A 19,973-nucleotide genomic window follows, 5' to 3' on the forward strand; every position below is an offset into this window, starting at 1 on the left:
CTAAAACATCATGACAGCCAACAGTTGAATGGGACTATCTCCAAACCTAATAGACTAGGGGTCCCTCACAGGAAGCTGAGTGTGCCCTTTTGGTTTCCCTCTCCTCACCTCCATTCCATCAGCCTCAGATGAGCAATGGCATCGCAGAAAATATGCAGTAGGAGAAAGAAACTCAACTGCCTACCGGTGGCCCCATTCCTCTCTACGCACTCTGGAGTTGCCAGTAAGTAAGAGAAATGTGCAGCCCCAGTGAAATGCCCGAAACTGTGGTTCTTAGAGGAACTTTATCCAACAATTACCATTGTGCAGTAAAATCCTCTGGTCTCTTCAGACACAGACAAAACTAAGCAATTTCTCACTACCCATTCTCCCTGGGACATCTTTTCCACAGCTGAAGCTTCAACTCTCCACTTCGCCAATATTGCTCATTTATATTCTCTTTGCCATCCCAAGTCTCTCTCCAGAATACCAAATACTTCCAAAGCCCTGCTAGACTTTTGCCAATGGCCCCCAGGAAACTAAAATTCAACATAGCTAAACAGAACTCCTCATCAGTACTTAACCCTATATGGCTGGTGTTGATGATAGCCGACCATTCACCCAGTCACCAAAGCCAGAAATCTGGGAGTCACCCCAACTCCTTCCTTCTAAATGGCTCTCCCCTCCCAATAACCAATCCTCCCAAATATATCCAAAAGATCTCACCAATCTGAGTCACTTTTCCAGTGCCTTTGCTGTAGTCTTAATGTGTGTCTTCAGTTTCTCTTGCCTAGATGATGGTAGCACCTAAAACCAGCTTCCAGTAATCACACTCTCCAACCCTTTTCTATATAAACAACAAAGTGCTCTCTTAAAAAAAAAAAAAAAAATGTCATTTTATGTTCGAAATCATGCAATGTTACTGTGTTGCTTTCAAGACAAATAAATGTTCATCCCTTTGGTGTGGCATACAGATTTCTTCACAGTCTGACTCCAGCCCACTTCCTTCAACTCAACTTCTGCCAAAGCCTTAGATTCTCACTGTGCTTTAGCTATGTGGAGACACTTTCATTCCCTGGATGTTCTCTCACAATTCTTTACACTCTGTGCACCATTCCCTCTTTTCGTCCTGTCCTTCCTTCCTCTGGCCTTTTGTCTAAGTAATGCCAGCTCATCAGTCAGAACCCAGTTCAAGGATGACTTTGCCAAACTCCCCTGGCACTTGAGTGCTTCCTTCCTTGTGCACACCAAAGCACCTTGCTTTCATTATTCACCTGAAAACAAAATTATTAAATGCCTGTACATTGTTTATTTTTTATACACCTGACTTAGCCACTACATGTGAGCTCTCCAAGTGTAAACACTATACCACTCATATTCTAGTTTCCCTCATGTTTAACAGAGTGCTTAGCCCAAAGTAGGTGCCTATAAGAACATAGTAAATGAAAATACTTGTCATATATAGACCCAGGGTTAAAGCCAATGTTCCATTCTCCCCCCAAAGAAATTCTCTTTCTGGTCTCCCACCCAGATCTTGGAAAACAATACAGTGTATGACTTTGAGCACTACCCTGAGTTAGAACACCTAGGTTCTAGGCCAGGTTTGTCATTAGAAATGTGTGAGATCTGGAGCAAAGCACCAAGTAAACAGCCAACATATGTTCAACATTGATTATGTGACAGATTCCCTGCTAAGCATGCTACATGCATGATCTTTTTTCCTCACAGCTACCTGAGGCAACAGATGTTAATATCATGCACATTTTACAGATGATGAATTTAAGTAACTCAAACTCATGTTTGATGCCATCTCCCTTCATCTGGGTTACAGAGAGATCAAATGAGACTTGGTAAGCTATAGAGATCTACAGAAACGTAGGTCACCATAATTATAGAAAGCAACGAAGATTGTCTAAGTGTGATTGAAGTTTTGTGATTACAGTGAAAAATAAGATGTAAAGATTGAAGCCAGGCACAGTGGCTCATGCTTGTGATTCCAGCACTTTGGGAGACTGAGAGGGGCACATCACTTGACCCTAAGAGTTCAAGACCAGCCTAGGCAACATGGCAAAATTCCATCTCTACAAAGCATACACAAATTAGCTGTGTGTGGTGACCTGCACCTGTAGTCCTAGCTACCTGGAAGGCTGAGGTGGGAGGATTTCTTGAGCCTGGGAGGTTGAGGCTGCAGTGAGCTGAGATGACATCACTGTACTCCAGCCTGGGTGACAGAGCAACACCCTGTCTTAAAAAAAGAAAAAGAAAGAAAGAAAAAAAAAGATATAAACTTTTTCTTAGACTTTGTCGAAAAATAAAGATTTGAGACAGAGCGAGACCCTGTCTAAAAATAAAAAGATATAAAGATGTTAAAAAGATATTAAGATCCATCATCTTGCACACCTGAATTCAGAAGGCTCAGCTGAAATGAACCCCCAAATCAGAGATATATTGTCAAATCATAGGCATAGGAACTCAATGTGTCCAAACCCTTCTCATTTTGCAATGGAGAAAAAGCCACACCCAGAAGCCACACAGCTAATCTGTAGAAACCCAGGACTCTTTAGTCAAAAACCACACTATTTGTCCCAGTAGAAATAGAATAGCAGGTTCAGAGAGTGGGACTGATAGAGCTGAGTGTCCAAGTGAGAGAGCGCCCGAGTATTTCAGAGCCAACATTGAGCTCAATACATGCTCCTGACGTCTCTCCTCCCAGACGTTGTGAATGAATATATCTGTCCTTACCAGGCATCCAACCAGTACCACATCCAACAGCCCCAACATATAAAAAACAGAAACGACATGTATCCAGGAAATTGAGTTTAATGAAAAGCATTAGGATGTAATAGAAAGAGTAAAGACTTTTGAACCAAAGGATGTGGGTGGAAATCCTAACTCTACCACTTACTGGCTCTTTGGTAATTGAGCAAACCACTTTTCTGAACTTTGACTTTCTCACCTCTAAAATGAACAAAATGATACCCCTTTATTGAGGGAATAAAATATTTGCCACTGTGTTCAGTATGTTTTGGCTTCTCTTCTATTCATTAAGGTGTGTTGATACAATACATGAGCCTTGGCCAATTTGCAAAGCCACAGTATAATTTCATTTTTTTACTTTTAGGAAGTGACAGTGTTTGTCTGGTATAACTACATATAAATGTAGACACTTCAAAGACATTAAATGTTTCTCCTTTTTCTTGTCACAAGTATCAAGTCTACATTCAGCCAACAGGAGTGCCAAGAACATCCTTATTGAATGATAGATTTAGTGTGTGGTTTAGTGATGCTAAGTTCTCCTGCGTGACTCTCAGAAATCTAAAAAGAATGATCAAATGTGGTGAAGAAAAATTAACACCAGTTTAATACATTTTCATGCCATATCCTACTGCAGGTAGTGAATAAGAGTCTGGGCTCTGAAATCAAACCAACGTGGGTTCAAATTTCACTCCAGTATATACTAGCTGTCTGGTCTTGGGCAAGTTATTTCTATTTAGTTGTGGAATTTTCTTATCTGTAGAATGGGCAGAATAATAGAACCTACTTTATAGACAGGAGGAGAATTAAATTAATGGATGTGAAGGAGTTAGCACCAGCCCTGACACATTGCAAGAGCTTAATAAATGCAAGCTGTTGTCAATACTTACTTTAGATGCATTGTTAAGTGGAGAAAGAAAACATTAAAATAAAAGAAATCTAAACCTAATTTTATTGAAATAGCTCTGTTTTTGTTATCCTTTAGTTCTGCTAATTTGTTAGTTGGTATAAAATACTATAGGGTGCTTTGTATGAGGAATTTCTCAAGAAGGTACCCTTGTTCAGATGTTCTTCCATGTTTCTCAAATTCCATCATCTAATCCTAGTCTACCTTCATCTATTATGAAGCCTTTCAAATACAACCTAATGACACCGATCCCTGGACTCTATGAAACATTCCTGGAATCACCAGGGAAAGATGGCAATCTGTTCCAATGATGCCTAATTTAATAATGAAGTTCTAAAGACTACTCCATTGATTCAAGGCCCCATCAATGCAGTTTCCTTTTGTAGCCATATATATTTAGACAATGCCTACTACTTCCTATTTGAAGCAGCTGTAGATTTGTGAAACCAGCACTCAAATTGTCGTCAGGAGATTTGAAGTTCAAACCTCACTCTCTGCTCACTTTAACTTTGGTGGAGGTGCTTTATCTCACTGAGCCTCATCTTCCTGATGTGAAAATGTATATAATAACATCCATGTAATGGAATATATTCAGCTCTAAAAAGAAATGATCTATCAAGCCAGAAAAAGGCATGCAATCGTAAATGCATAATGCTAAGTGAAAGAAGTCAATCTGAAAAGGCTACATACTGTATGAGTCCAGCTATGTGACATTCTGGAATAGACAAAACTATAGAGACAGTAAAAGATCAGTGGTTGCCAGGGGTTAGGGGGGAGGGAGGGATGAATAGGCAGAGCATGGAAGATTTTTAAGGCAGTGAGTCTATTCTTTATGAGACTATAATGGCGGGTACCTGTCATTATACATTTGTCAAAACCCATAGAATGTACAACACCAGGAGTGAACCCTCATGTAAACTATGAACTTTGGGTGATAACGATGTGTCAATGTAGATTTATTGGTTGTAACAAATGTACCATTTTAGAGGGGGTTGTTGATGAGGGGAGTCTGTGTATATGTGGGGAGAGTGGGTATGTGAGAGCTCTCTGTACTTTCCACTTAATTTTTCTATGAATTTAAAGGTACTCTAAAAAATAAAGTCTATTTTTTACAAAATGCATGTAAACTTGCTCACAGAGCATCTAGAACATTGTGTGTGCTCACTAAATGTCGACTGAATCTAAATGTTCCCTCTATATAGCCTGTTGGATTGTAAATTCCAAGAAGGAAGGCATCACATATGACCAGAGCATTCTAGAAAACACCTAGCAGAATTCTAAAAACAATCAGTCACGGAATGTTCATGTTATGAGGATAATGATTCTGTCATAATTTTGCAGGCTAGATTGTATACATGCACTATCTTCTTAATCTATGCTTCTTCAGGAAGCATGCCTTTTTAAAATAATTAAGATAATATTTTTAAATGAATTCACTTGTCACTGGTACACACCGACACACCACACACATATAAAAGATTTAGGGCTAGGATTAGTGAGATAAGCGAGGTACTTGTATCAAGTACAAATAAAGGTGGAACCAAAAATCTCAGTAAATCCATAAATAATGTATTGCATTAAAACATTTTTGTTACTTTATAAAAACATGTAAAAATACATTATTACATTTAATGCGACATGTATTATAAAAAACATGATTCATGCAAAAAAATCATGATGAATACAATATCTTTTTTTAATACAGAATCGAAATAACTAATTATTTCCCTTTGACTTAGTTTTCAACATGGCTTGGTCCAGCACTAAAATGGCACCAAGGTACCTGCCTCAGATATTTCACTAAGGTAAAGATTAAATAGCTGTTATTCAGTGGTGTCAGGTGTGTTGGTGGTACTAGATGAATTACTGGCACTTTCTTTTGAAGATCAGATATTTCCTAATAAGGTCCAGAATTATTCTTTAACTTTTCAGTGTTGCCCATTAGAAGACATGTTTTAGAGGGTGATTTTAATAAAACACTAAAACCCAAAAGCCATGAAACTGTCTCCAATTTCTAACTCCAGCTCTTACTCTCCTCCCATAATACTGTGGAGTAGTTTACTGGCCCTCTTAATTTTCTTACAACCAAGACACTTGTACTCAGATTCATAATATATTCTAGGTCTTTGACTTGGATCTAGTCAGCGGCTTGGTCAGTGGCTTACCTAAACATGAGTACTGAAATTAAATGAATGGCAGAAGTTCATGGTTCTTCTCTTCCTAAAACATGATGAAAACAGTGATGAACGGGGAGTTAGGAAGTGTGAGAATCAGTATGTTGGGGAGGCTAGTGGGAGGGAAAGTTTAAAGGGAGGGTATCAGAGAACCCCTATGATCTCACATTTCTAAAGGATACCTTGTCTCATTTGTAAACAAACACAACCCTACAAGAACAATTTGCTAGCCCACTCTCCTTCCTGTGGAGATGATTCAACATTCATTCAACTGATGTTTCCTGAGCTCTTGTTATGTGCAAGGCATCATGCTTCAAACTATTCAGGACACAAAGGAAAAGTGTTGGTGTGCAAAATGCGGCACTGGAGTTCCTAAGACTTGCAAACTAATAGAAAAGATAAAATATAACAAGAGCCTCTTTGCAATGTATAACACTTTCACATAAATATCATTTTTACACTTGATCTTTATCCTACTCTAACAAGGGTTAGCTAGGCATCCACACCCTCATTTCAAAATTGAAGAAATCCTTCCAAAAATGGTGACACTAGAGCTACATCATAACTAATGCTATGTCTTCTTTGATGTAAGGCAGTAGATGACAAGTTTGAAGTGAGTAGGATAAATCACCTAAGTGTTGTAGATTAGAAATGATAGGATTATTTTTGAATGGTGTGGTACAAAAAGGAATTACAAAGTGGGTGTGAAAAAAAGAGCAAGGCCAGGCAAAAGAATGTGGAGAAAGAGTGGTAGTGGGGAGGACAGAAAGGAAGAAGGTAGACATTTCTATGCAAGGGGACTGTCCCAGGCAAACCATAAAGGTAGGCAATCACCAGGTGCCTCTTGGGATAGTCAGCAATCAGATAACTACAGCACAAAGTTTGACTTGGGAAGTGGTGTTAGACAAAGCAGTAAAATAATGTCATGGAGAGACTGGGAAGCCTTATATATCAAGCTAAGGAGGTTGGACTTTATTGGATAGAGAAAAAAGAGATTAAATTTTTACATAGAAAAGTGGTACAAATGTTAATTTTAGAAAGATTAATCTGCTAATACATTGGATGCAGTGTGGTTTGGTGGAGAGATACTATTCTGAATCACAGAAAACTTGTTACGAGGCCATTTCAGGCATCTGAGTAACAAGATCCTGACTTAGTGATGGAAATGAAGAAAAATAAAAGGGAGTTGGTGTCAGAAAACCTGGTTTCAATTCTCTTCTACCTTCTCCATTTCCAAATGGACAGTGGAAAACGAATGATGACCCACTTTTCGATGCATATTTTAACTAATCAAATATTATAATTCACTACATGCCAGACACTATATTAAGCATCAAGATACCAAGATGAAGATCAGTCCTTGCCTTTGAAAGGACCATGAGAATGAGAAAGAAAGAGCAACCAGATGTGATGGGAGAGTCAGGGAGGTCTTCATAGAAGGATAGATGCTTGAAGTGATTCATGAAGTATGAGTAGTGCTATGAATAAAATTGTGTCCCCCCCCAAAATTACTATAATATTTTGAAATCCTAACTGCTAATGTGACTGTACTTGGAGATAGGGCTTTTAGGAGAATGATTAAGGTTAAATAAAGCCATAAAGGTGGGGTCCTAATTCAATAGGATTATTAGGCCTTATAAGAAGAGGAAGAGCTGGGCGCGGTGGCTCAAGCCTGTAATCCCAGCACTTTGGGAGGCTGAGACGGGCGGATCACGAAGTCAGGAGATGGAGACCATCCTGGCTAACACGGTGAAACCCCGTCTCTACTAAAAAATACAAAAAAACTAGCCAGGCGAGGTGGCGGGCGCCTGTAGTCACAGCTATTCGGGAGGCTGAGGCAGGAGAATGGCGTAAACCTGGGAGGCGGAGCTTGCAGTGAGCTGAGATCCGGCCACTGCACTCCAGCCTGGGCGACAGAGCGAGACTCCGTCTCAAAAAAAACAAAACTAAACTAAACTAAACTAAAAAAGAAGAGGAAGAGAGTGGGGCTGGGAGGAGAGAGATTGCCAAACACACACACCAAGGACAGGCCATGTGAAGTCATAGCAAAAAGACAGAAGTCTACAAACCAGAAAGAGAGGTCTCAACCAGAAACCAACCCTGGCAGTTCTTGATCTTGGACTTTCTAGCCCTCAGAACTGTGAGAAATAAATTTCTGTTGTTTAAGCTGCCCAGTCTATGGTGTTTGTTATGGAAGCCCAAGCTGACACACATAAGCAGGAAGTTTCTGAGGCAGAATATAAGGAGTTAGTGTACTTTGCAAAGAGGGAAGAGGGTGGAGGTATGCAGGGAAAAAGAAAGAGATAATATGGAAAGATGTTAAAACAAAATGGCATAGTGCATTTTAAGAATTCCAAGTAACTTGGTAGGACTGAAATGATTCAACATTCATTCAACTGATGTTTCCTGAGGTGGATTTGAAGACATGAGAAGAAGCCCGGTAAGATAGTGAGAAGGGGCCATATTGTCAACACTAAAATGTTGGGACTTGTTTTGGGAAAGGAAGCGAGGCCATTTTAGGATCTTTAGCAGGACAATGGCATGCTCAGAGAAATGTCTCAGAAAGATAATTCCAATCGCAGAGTGAAGAATGGATAACAGGAGATCAAGGCTGGAGGCAGGGAGCTGATTACGGGAAGTTTATCAGTCATCCAGACAAGAGCAAATGAGAAGGTAGGGCTGTAGAAGAAGCAGTGACTGAGAGTGATATTTAGGAGGAAGAATCATACACTCCTTAAGGAACATTGCAAAATCTGCTAACCACGGAAGACAAACACCTTTCAACTTGTCTGCCCGCTTCAATCATCTGAAGTTTCTCAGAATTTCCTAAAATATTGCCTTGACTATCTGCAGCCAGACCTGGCCTCAGAGGGGGCCATGGCCATTGACTAACACCATTTGCCATGGGCGTGTCAGGGAGGTGTGGTGATTGACAGAGTGACTGCCAATCCACTCTCCTTTGGAGCAAGATTAACCTAAAACAAGATACATTAACACAATTCAAGTTTCTTTTAAGGATCTCTATACGAGAAACACATGTTTTATCATAAAAAGCATTCCAGGGCCTCACAATCCTGATTGTTAAAAGAAAAGCTTAATCTCTGAAAACTCTTCTTCCCTCAGACCTCTTTTCCATAAGGAATAATTCTCATCTATTGAGTCTTTCCTTCAGAGCCTTATTCTTCTTTGTCACAGCTTTCTTGGAAGATTACAGCTGCTGCTAACCAGTCAGATGTCTCCCCAGCCGTTCACCCTGAATCCTTCCCTTCTTCCTAAGTCTATGAGAATAACTGTGATCACAGTCCATGCCCTGTGCCCTCTGTCCTGCTCCGCATTGACAATGGTCTGACTATGAAAGCCCTCTATCTCCTTGCGGCCTGATCATATTGCTAGTAGCCTCTGGTCTCTTTGTGCTTACCACACATGATCATGGCCTACTATGGGGCTAGCTAACCTCAGCTAGAATTTTCCCTCCAGCTTCCTGTCTGTCATATCACACCCTTCCCCTATTTCCAAGCTAATATTCAAGATTTATTTTTCTTGGAAAGACTTTCTTCTATGACATCCCCAGTCAACACACACACACACACGCACACACGAAGTGTAATGTAATGCTGTTGCATTATCAAAGCCATACCTCTTTCATAGTTATGCATAGAATAAAGAACAGGATCACTTAATGGTTAAAAGCTTGACATCTGGAGTCAGATGGCCTGGATTATAATCCTAGATCTGCCCTTCATTGAGTGAGTTATTTACAATTGCTGTGATTCAGTTTCCTCATCTGTATAATGTAGATCATAATAGTAGAGTATCCACCTCATTGATTTGTTGTGAAAATTGAATGAGTTAACATATGCAAAATGCCTGGAAAAGTGCCAGGCACATGACTGGCTATAAATGTTTCTAGTATTATTACTGCTATAGTGCAGTGGTTAAGAGCAGGGTGTTGGACCTCTCTGAATTTCAGTTTCTTTATTTAAAATATGGATGGAAAATACATATTTTATGAGCTTACATGAAGATGAAATGAGATCATGTCAAAGATTTTAGCATAGAGCAATCAATAAATTGCATTAATTATTACAATTATTGTTATTATAACTCGATACTGTCCACATGCTAAATGAACTTGTATTGATTTTCTAAAATGCCCAGACTGTCAGAAACCTCAGAGACTGTTGACTTCGATCTCTTCATTTGCACAGGGACCTGTCTAATAGAAAGTTGACATGACTTGGCAAGGCTGCACTTCCATATAGTGAGTCAGAACTAGAACTCAGTCCTGCTGATTCCCAGACCTTCTTCCCACCACATCTCACAGCATGGCACAGTTTGTCTTTGTTCTCCTCTGTGTACTGTGCAAACCCTTCTAAACAGCACAGTGCACACAAACTAGAACTCTTTCTTTACTTGTAACTTTTTTGTAAGTTTGGGGTACATGTAAAGGTTTAATACATAGATATACATGTGTCACGAGGGTTTGTTGTACATATTATTTTATTACCCAGGTATTAAACCCAGTACCCGATAGTTATCTTTTCTGCTCCTCTCCCTCCTCTCACCCTCCCCGCTCAAGTAGACCCCAGTATCTGTTCTTTCCTTTTTTTGTTGTTTTTGTTTTTGAGACGGAGTCTCACTCACCCTGTCACCCAGACTGAAGTGCACCATCTCAGCATACTGCAGCCTCCACCTCCTGGGTTCAAGAGATTCTTGTGCCTCAGCCTCCCTAGTAGCTGGGGTTATAGGCACGCACCACCACGCCTAGTTAATTTTTGTATTTTTAGTAGAGACTGGGTTTTTCCATGTTGGTCAGGCTAGTCTTAAACTCCTGACCTCAGGTGATCCACCTGCCTCGGCCTCCCAAAGTGCTGGCATTATAGGCATGAGCCACCATGCCTGGCCTGTTATTTCCTTCCTTATGTTCTTAAGTTCTTATCATTTAGCTCCCACTTATAAGTGAGAACATGCAGTCTTTGGTTTTCTGTTCCTGTGTGAGTTTGCTCAGGATAATACCCTCCAGCTCTATCCATGTTCCCACAAAAGACATGACCTTGTTCTTTTTATGGCTGCATAATATTCTATGGTATATATGAACCACATTTTCTGTATTCAGTCTGTCATTGACAGGCATTTAGGTTGATTCCGTGTCTTTGCTATTATGAATAGTGCTGCAATGAACATTTGTATGCATGTGTCTTTACGGTAAAATAATTCATATTCCTCGGGGTATACACATCCAGTAATAGGATTGCTGGGTTGAATGGCAGTTCTGCTTTTAGGTCTTTGAGGAATCTCCATACTGCTTTCTACAATGGTTGAAATAATTTACACTACCACCAACAGTGTGTATGCATGCCCTTTTCTCTGCAACCTTGCCAGTATCTATTATTTTTTGACTTTTTAATAACATCCATTCTGACTGATGTGAGATGGCATCTCATTGTGGTTTTGATTTGTATTTCTCTAATGATCAGTGATATTGAGCTTTTCTTCATATGCTTGTTGGATGCATGTATGTCTTCTTTACCTTTGAAGTTCTTCTGTGTCCCTGTTCATATACTAAATCCTCTCGCACACACCTGCCAAAGACCTGCTACAGTTCTCAGTGCACAGGATGTGCTCAAGTATGGCAATGACCTTCTTTAACATTTTAACATTTGCCATTTGAAGCCTTATCATAAGGAATCTTTATATATGTGTGAATATGTGTAATGTCGTATTTGTGTCTGTGATGAAAACAATGGACTTATTCCCAAGTGCGGCATTTTATTTTCCCTATGTTCTGGCTAGCAGTGTTCTATTAAACAATACACTGCCTCCTGTCTAAAGCTATCAAAGAGGCATAGACAACAATCTTAAAAGCAGGTAGGGCTGGTTCCATGTCATTTGTGTAGCCAAAAAGTTCCCCTCAGCTGCTACAAATTCAGTAGAACCATCAAAAGTAAGTTCTGATCATGGAATAGTATGTCCAACCCAATCCAGTAATTTACAGTCTTCTAGGCTAACACAATCCATCTTTACCAGATTCCTCATTATTCCCAGTGTCACCTGCGCCTTTCTGCACTATGCAGAGAAGGTTCTGTGATTCGAGTGGAGTGTCCACGTGATGTGTTTCATTTTATTCTTTTCTCCTCTTCTGTTCTATTTCTTTCCCTTCTCTTTCCTTTCCCACCTCATTCTCTCTGTTTTTCACTTTTTTCTTCTTCATTTTTTTCTTTCTCCCTCCCTCCTTTGCTTCCTTCCTACCTTCTTTTCTCCCTCCTTCTCTCCCTTTCTTCTTTCTTCCTTCTGTTTTTCCCACCTGCCTGCCATAACATAACGGTCATGTCTTGCCTGAAAGGACAATGATTAATAGCATTTCCTTATATTTGTATAGTTTTTTCAAGTACTGTCCTTTATCCATTTCAACTATTTCCTTTGTCTTCTCACTCGATCCTTCACACCAGCCCCCATGAAATGAAGCAGAGCAGCCATTTCTAAAATCACTGAAAAGGAGGTTACACAGTGAGTTAGTAACAAAGCCAGGAAAAGGAGCCATGCCACTCATTTGTTTATCCATTCATTCATTTATTCATATTGAGTTCTGCACTGTAAAATTCATTACAGGTGCTTACGGGGAGCCAGACTTCATGCATGCCAGAGTTCTGTACCAGAGGGCCTCACCAGCGCCAGGTGCTCCTTCCCAGCACAGAGAAGTCAGTTAGGTGGGACTTTTCATAACAGTTACTAAGAAGTAGGAAAGGAATGTCTGGAAAAGTGCAGACTTTCCATGTCTATCCTAATCCATTGGTAGGACCAACCACAGGAAGTGCTAAGTACCCTCCTGTCTCCAGCATCCCTCATCAAGCCGGAGATCCTTTATTTCTCCCCATTGTCTCTCTGTATATCTATTACAATATGCACAACACTTCAATCCATTTATTGATATATCTGTTTATCTTGAATAGCTAAACTACTAGCTCCTGAACATTAAGACTTAGCTCAACACCCAACACAACACACTGTGTGTGGGCTCGTAGACATTTTGTGTGAGTGAATTAATGAAAGAAATTCGGGACTGTACTATACCATACTTCCTCCGGAATATAGCAGGAACCTGGAGGCAGAAGGGCCAGTACACTGACTGTGTTGGCCTCTTTCCTTGTGCCGCTGAAGTCTAAACTAAATGACATTGGGTCTGATTTTCCTAGTCAGACTTAGTAAGGGACTTGTTATGGGCAACAGTCGAGGAGGACTTCATGTTTGGCTCTTTGCTGATTTGGAGACAAAGAGGCAAAGGGGAACAGTTCTGATCAAAACATTTAATTATCTAGACTGTCCTAAGACATAAATTATTCCTGCAGGTATCTCTAAATGCTTCAAAAATATTCAGAGTAACAGATTTCCACTTATAAGTTATGACGTTTAAGAATGGTTAAGTACTCTCTTTAGTCTGAAAAAATAACATTGCTTCTAAAGGAAGCTAACTATCTCTAGAAGAACAACTTTAACAACGGGGGAATCTGTCCCCACACTTGGGCCAATGTTTATGGCAAATCATCAAGCTCATTAAAACTCCCAGAGAAGAAAACAAAGAGGATGGCACTTGGTCCTTGATTAAGGCTTTGCCATTGAATCCTTCAGCCTCCTACCACTGCTTCTAGCTGTCAATTTCAGAATTTGAAATGGGGGGAAAGAGGCTCGTGGGTGTACAGAAAAACTTCCTTGTGAAGCAGGGCAGTTTCCTCACACTCTGACCACAATCAAATACCATTAACTTACAAAAGATGCAGGCTGCAAAGCTGGAGAGAAGGAGAACTGTATTCCCCGAGACAGCCTGAAACATGCAAAAAAACAGAGATGAATTTGCTAGAGAATGCAAATAAGATGGCCTGTGTGTTGAAGCCCCAGGAGAACAGAAAAAGATATAAATTATAAAACTATTTATACTTAATGCACAAATCTCTCCAGATGAGACAGCCCTAAAACATTTCCACAAGCTAGTGATGGAGAAAATTTTTTAGAAAGCAACTTTTGCAGAAACCCACAAGTGAGTACTTGATCTTGTTCAATTTCCATTTGTTTCTTTAGGAACTTTTTTCCATAAACGCAGGCCTGGGAGCCAAGCAGTACGTGCAAAGGGCTCATCTTCCAAGGGCCCAGGGACCTCCATGTTCCGTTCTCATGCCAAGGAAAACACAGACGGAGAAAATGATCACCTCCAGAGGACTGCTTTTCATCACTGTACTCCGTATCGGGGGAAGTGTGTATCCACAGAGTCCCAGGGATCCAGACTGTATATTGACATCTGTCTTAGAAGGGTCCAGGGAAAGTTAATCAGATTTTCTCAAGCCACGATTTGGCTACCAACTCAGATAGGAACACCTGAGAGTTTTAGGCACTCCTTACATTCAAAATGATGGTAATTTAGTGTGCTTTCATTGGCACAGGGTCTCCATCAGTCCAAATCCCAAAAATGACATCCCTACAACAGATGGTTCAAAGTGCAAACAACTTTGCCAGCTGAAATGGTAGAATCCTTGAAACCAAGGAGCAAAAAATCACAGAAACAGAATTCTAGAACTGGTACGGTCTTTAAGAAATGATTCAGGTCAGCACCAGCATTTGCAAAAATAGTGTCTAAGTGTTGCCCAAGAGATGAGTATTGGTCTAATCGTAACAGTCTTTTGCAGAGTGAAGGTAAGAGAAAGTCACTTTCTTTGCTGTACTCTTAGGCACAGTGTGTATCTTTTCTTAGATAAGCATCGCTTGGAAAAGTTCACACAATTCGGATTGTTCAAACCACAGAACCAGCCTTGTTACAAAGTTCCGTTTATGGCTATTAAATCTTTTTTCTTGATATCAAACAGAACAGGGCAAGCGGGTACCCAAACAGAATGGCTTTAAAAGATAAAATAAAATAAAAATGAAAAGACGTTTGCTGTAAATGAATCCTTAATTCTGTAAGAAAATACTAAGGGAATGTTCTTTAGAAGGTCATGGGATATGTAAGTAATAAAGAAGAGAAAAATGTTTTAAGAAACAGAATAATGGCATGGGAAATTGATTGTCAAAGCATTGTTTGAAAGCTTTCTTAAATTTAGTGTAATATTCAACAGAATATCTCCTTCATCGTGATACGAATCTCTCTTTAAAAAGAATCAACACAAAATCTCATTAATTTGAGCCACACTATTTTAGAATTCAGGATAATTCAAACCAGACAGCTAAACTGACTTTTACAAGTGACTGCCAATTCTCTTTAAACACTCAGTGCCAACAGGAAAAGACATAAAAATGTCTTAGCACTTTATAAACATCAACTTACATATAAATAAATATAATATTATAATTTTTATGCATACATGAAAAGTTACATGAAACTTCTAAATGGCAATACTTTGTTAATTCTGAACACAGCACAGAAGGGAGCAGCCAGGTCCTCCCTGGAAAGACCTGATTTCCGCATTTTCCAGGCCATTTTCTAGCGGTGGGAGCTTGGGGAAAACCACCTGATCTCCCTGGGTCTCCGTGGTTTCTCTGTAAAAGGACAGTTAGTTTAGTAATACCCCAGAACCAGAGGCTTTCTTGAGCCCTCCAGCTTTTGGGTCTCTGTTACAACTTTCATGTAAATACCAACTGTTTTTCTTTTAGATCTCTTTAGTTCAAATTTCTTCATAAGTTTAAACTGATCCACCCATAAATTAATTCAAATGAACAAAATTTTGTTGCACAACACACATCTTTCAGGCTACAATCTGAAACATATGTTGACCAAAGGAATATATTTATCTTCAATGCTGCTCTGAGCACAAACAGAACAGCAAACCAAACAATGGATGACAATGGTGATGATGCACTTTCTTCTCATCTTATTCATTTCTGTAGCAGTCTCTGCCTTTTGGAGCCTAATCATCATGGAACAAAACAGCCATGGAATGGCAATCCATGCTGCTTACTATCTGTCTCTTTGCTATTTCATAGCCAACTTGTATTTTACTAAGAAACTTCTTCATAACCCAGTTTGGGTTATATGACTAATTCAAAAGAGACCTTGAAGTCAAAGTACACTGTATATATAGTAGTATATGGTGATATTCTCACTTGAAAATTGATACCATAACACGACTGTTATTTCTCAGAGATGAGAGCCTCAACATCTAATGAATTATGATGTAAACAAGAAAAAAGGGAAAAAAACAAAGTATGGGATGTAAGTCACAAAAATGGTTTTAGAATCTAATTGCTATTTACTTAACTGGATTTGTTAACTATGTGGCTTTGGGCAAGTTACCTAACCTCTCCATGCTTCAGCTTCTTTACCCATGAAGTGGGCATAATTATTCTTAATTCATAATGAAACTAAATGACTACATGAGATAAGGGATGAGATAGTGCCGTGCCTTGCCCGTTATCTGCCGCAGCGGAAGTATTTGTAAATACTTTGTACTTCCCTTTCATGTAGACATTTGTAAGCCCAGAGAATGCAAAAATATTCATCTTTACCTATGATAGACAGACGATTCTCACTTAAGACTTTTTATAAAGAGAAAGTCATTTTCTGAAGGTTTTCCATTAATATAATCAGAAGAATTTAAAATAATCCATAAAACACAGAGACAAGAAAACAAGTTTCTTGACTGTTTTTAGCCCTGGCTGTTGGTATTGGTTTCACTCTCCCCCACCCCCCCTTCCCAACTTAATTGTTGTCTCCTAAAGGGCAGGCACGGGGGCTTATCTTCGTGTCCCCTGCCAAGCCTTGCAGAATCCTCACATGGAGTATGTGCAACACGAATATTTGTTGAGCCAAATTTATCTCAAAATTCTTCTGTCCATTAAGACAGATTGTTTTTAACTCATATGGTATTTGGATACAAAACAGTCAACTTTCATGACCCCAGATGGGTCAGCAGATCAGAGACTGCACAAGAAAAACACTTGACATCTGTGAATTCCAACTAAGATATTCATGTTTCCTGGTTCTGTCAAAATACCCTTATCTCTAAGTAGAAAGAAAGGTTAGTATTCTGAAGGCATGTCAGAGGTTTCCTATTTAAGTTTCTTCCTAGATCATAGTGATTCCATTCACTGGTGACAAAAAGACTGGTACTAATTTGTTATAGAATTCTTAGCAACCAACACTTTAAGGAGTCACGAAACCCACATGTTCATTCTCTTGGCCTTTCAAGCACCCACTTCCATGGGGAAGAGCTTTTGCCCTCAGCCAAACGAGTACCCTTTCTTTTTCAAGTATCATCAAAATTCATATTAATGAAATTTTGATGATGTTTGAAGATCGTTCATTGACTTAATAGAGATTTGCATAACTACCACATGATAGACAGTGTTCTAGATGCTGGTGCTTATTAGCATTAGTAGTATAAACAAAGCATCTCCCACTCCCTTCCCCACCCCCCACAACACACACCTGCTCTCTTGTACTCTACATTCCAGCATCGGAGGGACAAACAGTAAACAAAGAAGGTAAATATAATACAGTAAATCTGATAGCGAGAAGTGCTCAGAGAAAAAGGAAGTAGGGAAGAAGCTTCAAGAGAACGGAGGGGAGTCAGGTCTTGTAAAAGTCAAGATTACAGAAAAACATAACAAAGACACTGAACGTCTGTGCATATGTTCACCCTGTGGTGGTTATAATAATAGTAATTATTATTCTATATTAATAATCTTTCTAGAAAATACACCAACTAGGCTGACATATAAGAATAGGCAGAAATTGGACTAATGATAATTAGGCTAATGATAATATATTGATCAACAGGCACTCGGACAAGAAATTCCATATGTTACGCCATGAATCATCACAATGTCCCATAAATTCCACGTGTTATCCCATGAATCCCCTAGGCAGGAGGTAGTGTTCTCTTTTAACCCATAAAAATAAGGAAACAGCACAATGAAGTTATTGGCCTGATGTCACAAACCTAGTGGTAGAGTTGGATGTGACTCAGGCCCCAGGCTCTCAACACTAAACTGCCTTTGCCACAAGCCCAATATTGCGGATTTAAATAACTATCTCCAAGAAATATAAGGAATACCTTATTTTCTAGAAGATAGAACATATTTTTGATGTTCCACTTCTGGAGGGATTTACTAAATTTAATCTGATCGCTTTGCTCTAAATTACACTAAATTGCATGTGTGTCTTTCATGGCAGAAAGTACCCAGTATTCCATAACTTTGAGCATTCTTAAGTTTCTGCATTTAAACAAAATAGTTGTTGTAATTTATGAAGGCAAGATAAGGCAAATCTGCAGTGTGACTGAAGAACAAGCTCAAGAGAAAAGAGACACAAGGCTGATTAAACTAAGGTTATTGGCAAAGATTTGTGAGGACTAGAATCTGAACGTGTCCTCTGCTCTCTGAGCTTCACAAAGCCTGGACTGCCAACTCACAAACAAGAGCTGGGGTCCTAGGAAAGAGTGAGTGAAAGTATGTGGGCTGACATGAAAATACGCCCCTCAGCAGCAGAGAACAAGGCAAAACTCTCAAATCCCATGCTATGCTCAGGCAATTTAATGACATTTTAATTATTTATATCTTGCTTTATTCCAGAAACGATAAGATAAACAAGATGTAGAAGGGAAAAAGAAAACAGAAAAATATGGCTAGCACTATAGAATGGAGACAGGAATGGAGCTAATACAGAACTACAGGCCATCAAGACCTAAATATTTGCAGGAGGTGTTGAGGGGGTAAAAATTTAGCTCTAAACTGGCTGGCAGCCAATCAAAAAAGAAAACCTAATCAGTTACACTATTCAGTGTCTGGGAAATAAAATATGTCTCTTGTGTTCATATAAAAGGAAGTGTTATTAAATAATATTCTAGCTCCCCACAAAGAAATCTTTTCCAATTGATAAAAGACAGAAGAGGGCTGAGCTTCATTCTGCACAAAAAGGGAGACAAGATGGAGTGGACAGATTATGGGCTCCTTCCTCTACAGATAACCTTGATTGTTGTAAGGATTAAATGGCACCATATTTGTAAGCTCCTGGTAGGCTCTAACCCATGGTAGGGGCTCAAAAAATGGTGGTCGTTATGATGAAGATGAAGATCAAAAAGAAGATGATGAAGAGAAGGAGGAGGGGGAGGAGGAGGAAGGAGGCTTCTTCAAGACTCAACTTGAGCAGTTACTCATTAAATAATCTTGGGGAAGTCATCATGTCTCCGGGCCTCATCTATAAGATTGGGGAATATTATCTATTTCATGGGTTTAATGCGAGAATTAAGTGAGATAACATGTGCATAAGAATTTTTTAAATGAAGGTACCTTTCCAAGGAGGCTATGATTGCTAAGCAATTATTCTGCGATCACTCACACAGAGCCATGCGTAGCTAGCCCTGAGTGAGTGTTTTCTTTCTATGATGATGGAGACCCATGGAGGTAAAACTCCCTACCCTTTGCACTGTCTGCTGTAGACACATTTGTTCTCTGCCATCTAAAGGCTTTCACATGTACTATTCCCTCTGCCTTGAGCAACCTTCTTCTCTTGCCATCCTTCACTTAAAATCACATACTCTTCACTCAGGGCTCAGCCCTTCTCCCAGAAAGTCTTCCCTGCCTTTCTTGACTGACTTCTATGTATCTCACACTGCCCTATTTGTCTCTGGCCATAACACTGCCTTGCAATATTCAGTGTTCTTGTCCAGACCCTGACACTGGACCACAAACTCCTCAAAAGTAGAGAATATACTTCCTCCTTACCATTGTAGCTGTGACCTGTAGCCCAGGGCCAACACATGAAATGAATTCAGTAATATTCACTGAATCATGAAAAAGTAAAAGTGGATTCCAGTAGACCAGTCATGTGATTCTTCCTTTTTCTCCTAAGGTACTGTGATGCTGAACTGATTGTTATTCTTTCTTGCACTGAAGATGTAGCATCCACATTCTCAACAAGAATTAACAAGTGCTAAAAATTATACTTAAACCTGCTGCGCTCATTCACGTTTCAAAGCCATCTTCCAGAAAGTTTAGCAACACTAAAAAAAATTTGTTTAGATCTGAATATTTTTCATCTGAGAGCATTTAGAAAGGTTCAATAAGTCAGTTCAACAAATATTTGTCTTGAACCAAGTCCTTTTTTTCTAAGCTTTTTACAACTTTGCTCAGTTCAAAAGAAATGTAATCCCTTATGTTATCCCTCATTTGTTTAT

General features: G+C 39.4%; 1 long non-coding RNA gene across 1 annotated transcript in view; it reads right to left on the reverse strand.

The window, feature by feature from the left end:
* LOC111540264 overlaps window positions 1-19,973 on the reverse strand; it is a 186,575-nt gene that overhangs the window by 140,275 nt on the left and 26,327 nt on the right. The window lies entirely within an intron of this gene.

This window comes from Piliocolobus tephrosceles, chromosome 13 (assembly GCF_002776525.5).
Source record: "Piliocolobus tephrosceles isolate RC106 chromosome 13, ASM277652v3, whole genome shotgun sequence".
Taxonomy (NCBI): domain Eukaryota; kingdom Metazoa; phylum Chordata; class Mammalia; order Primates; family Cercopithecidae; genus Piliocolobus; species Piliocolobus tephrosceles.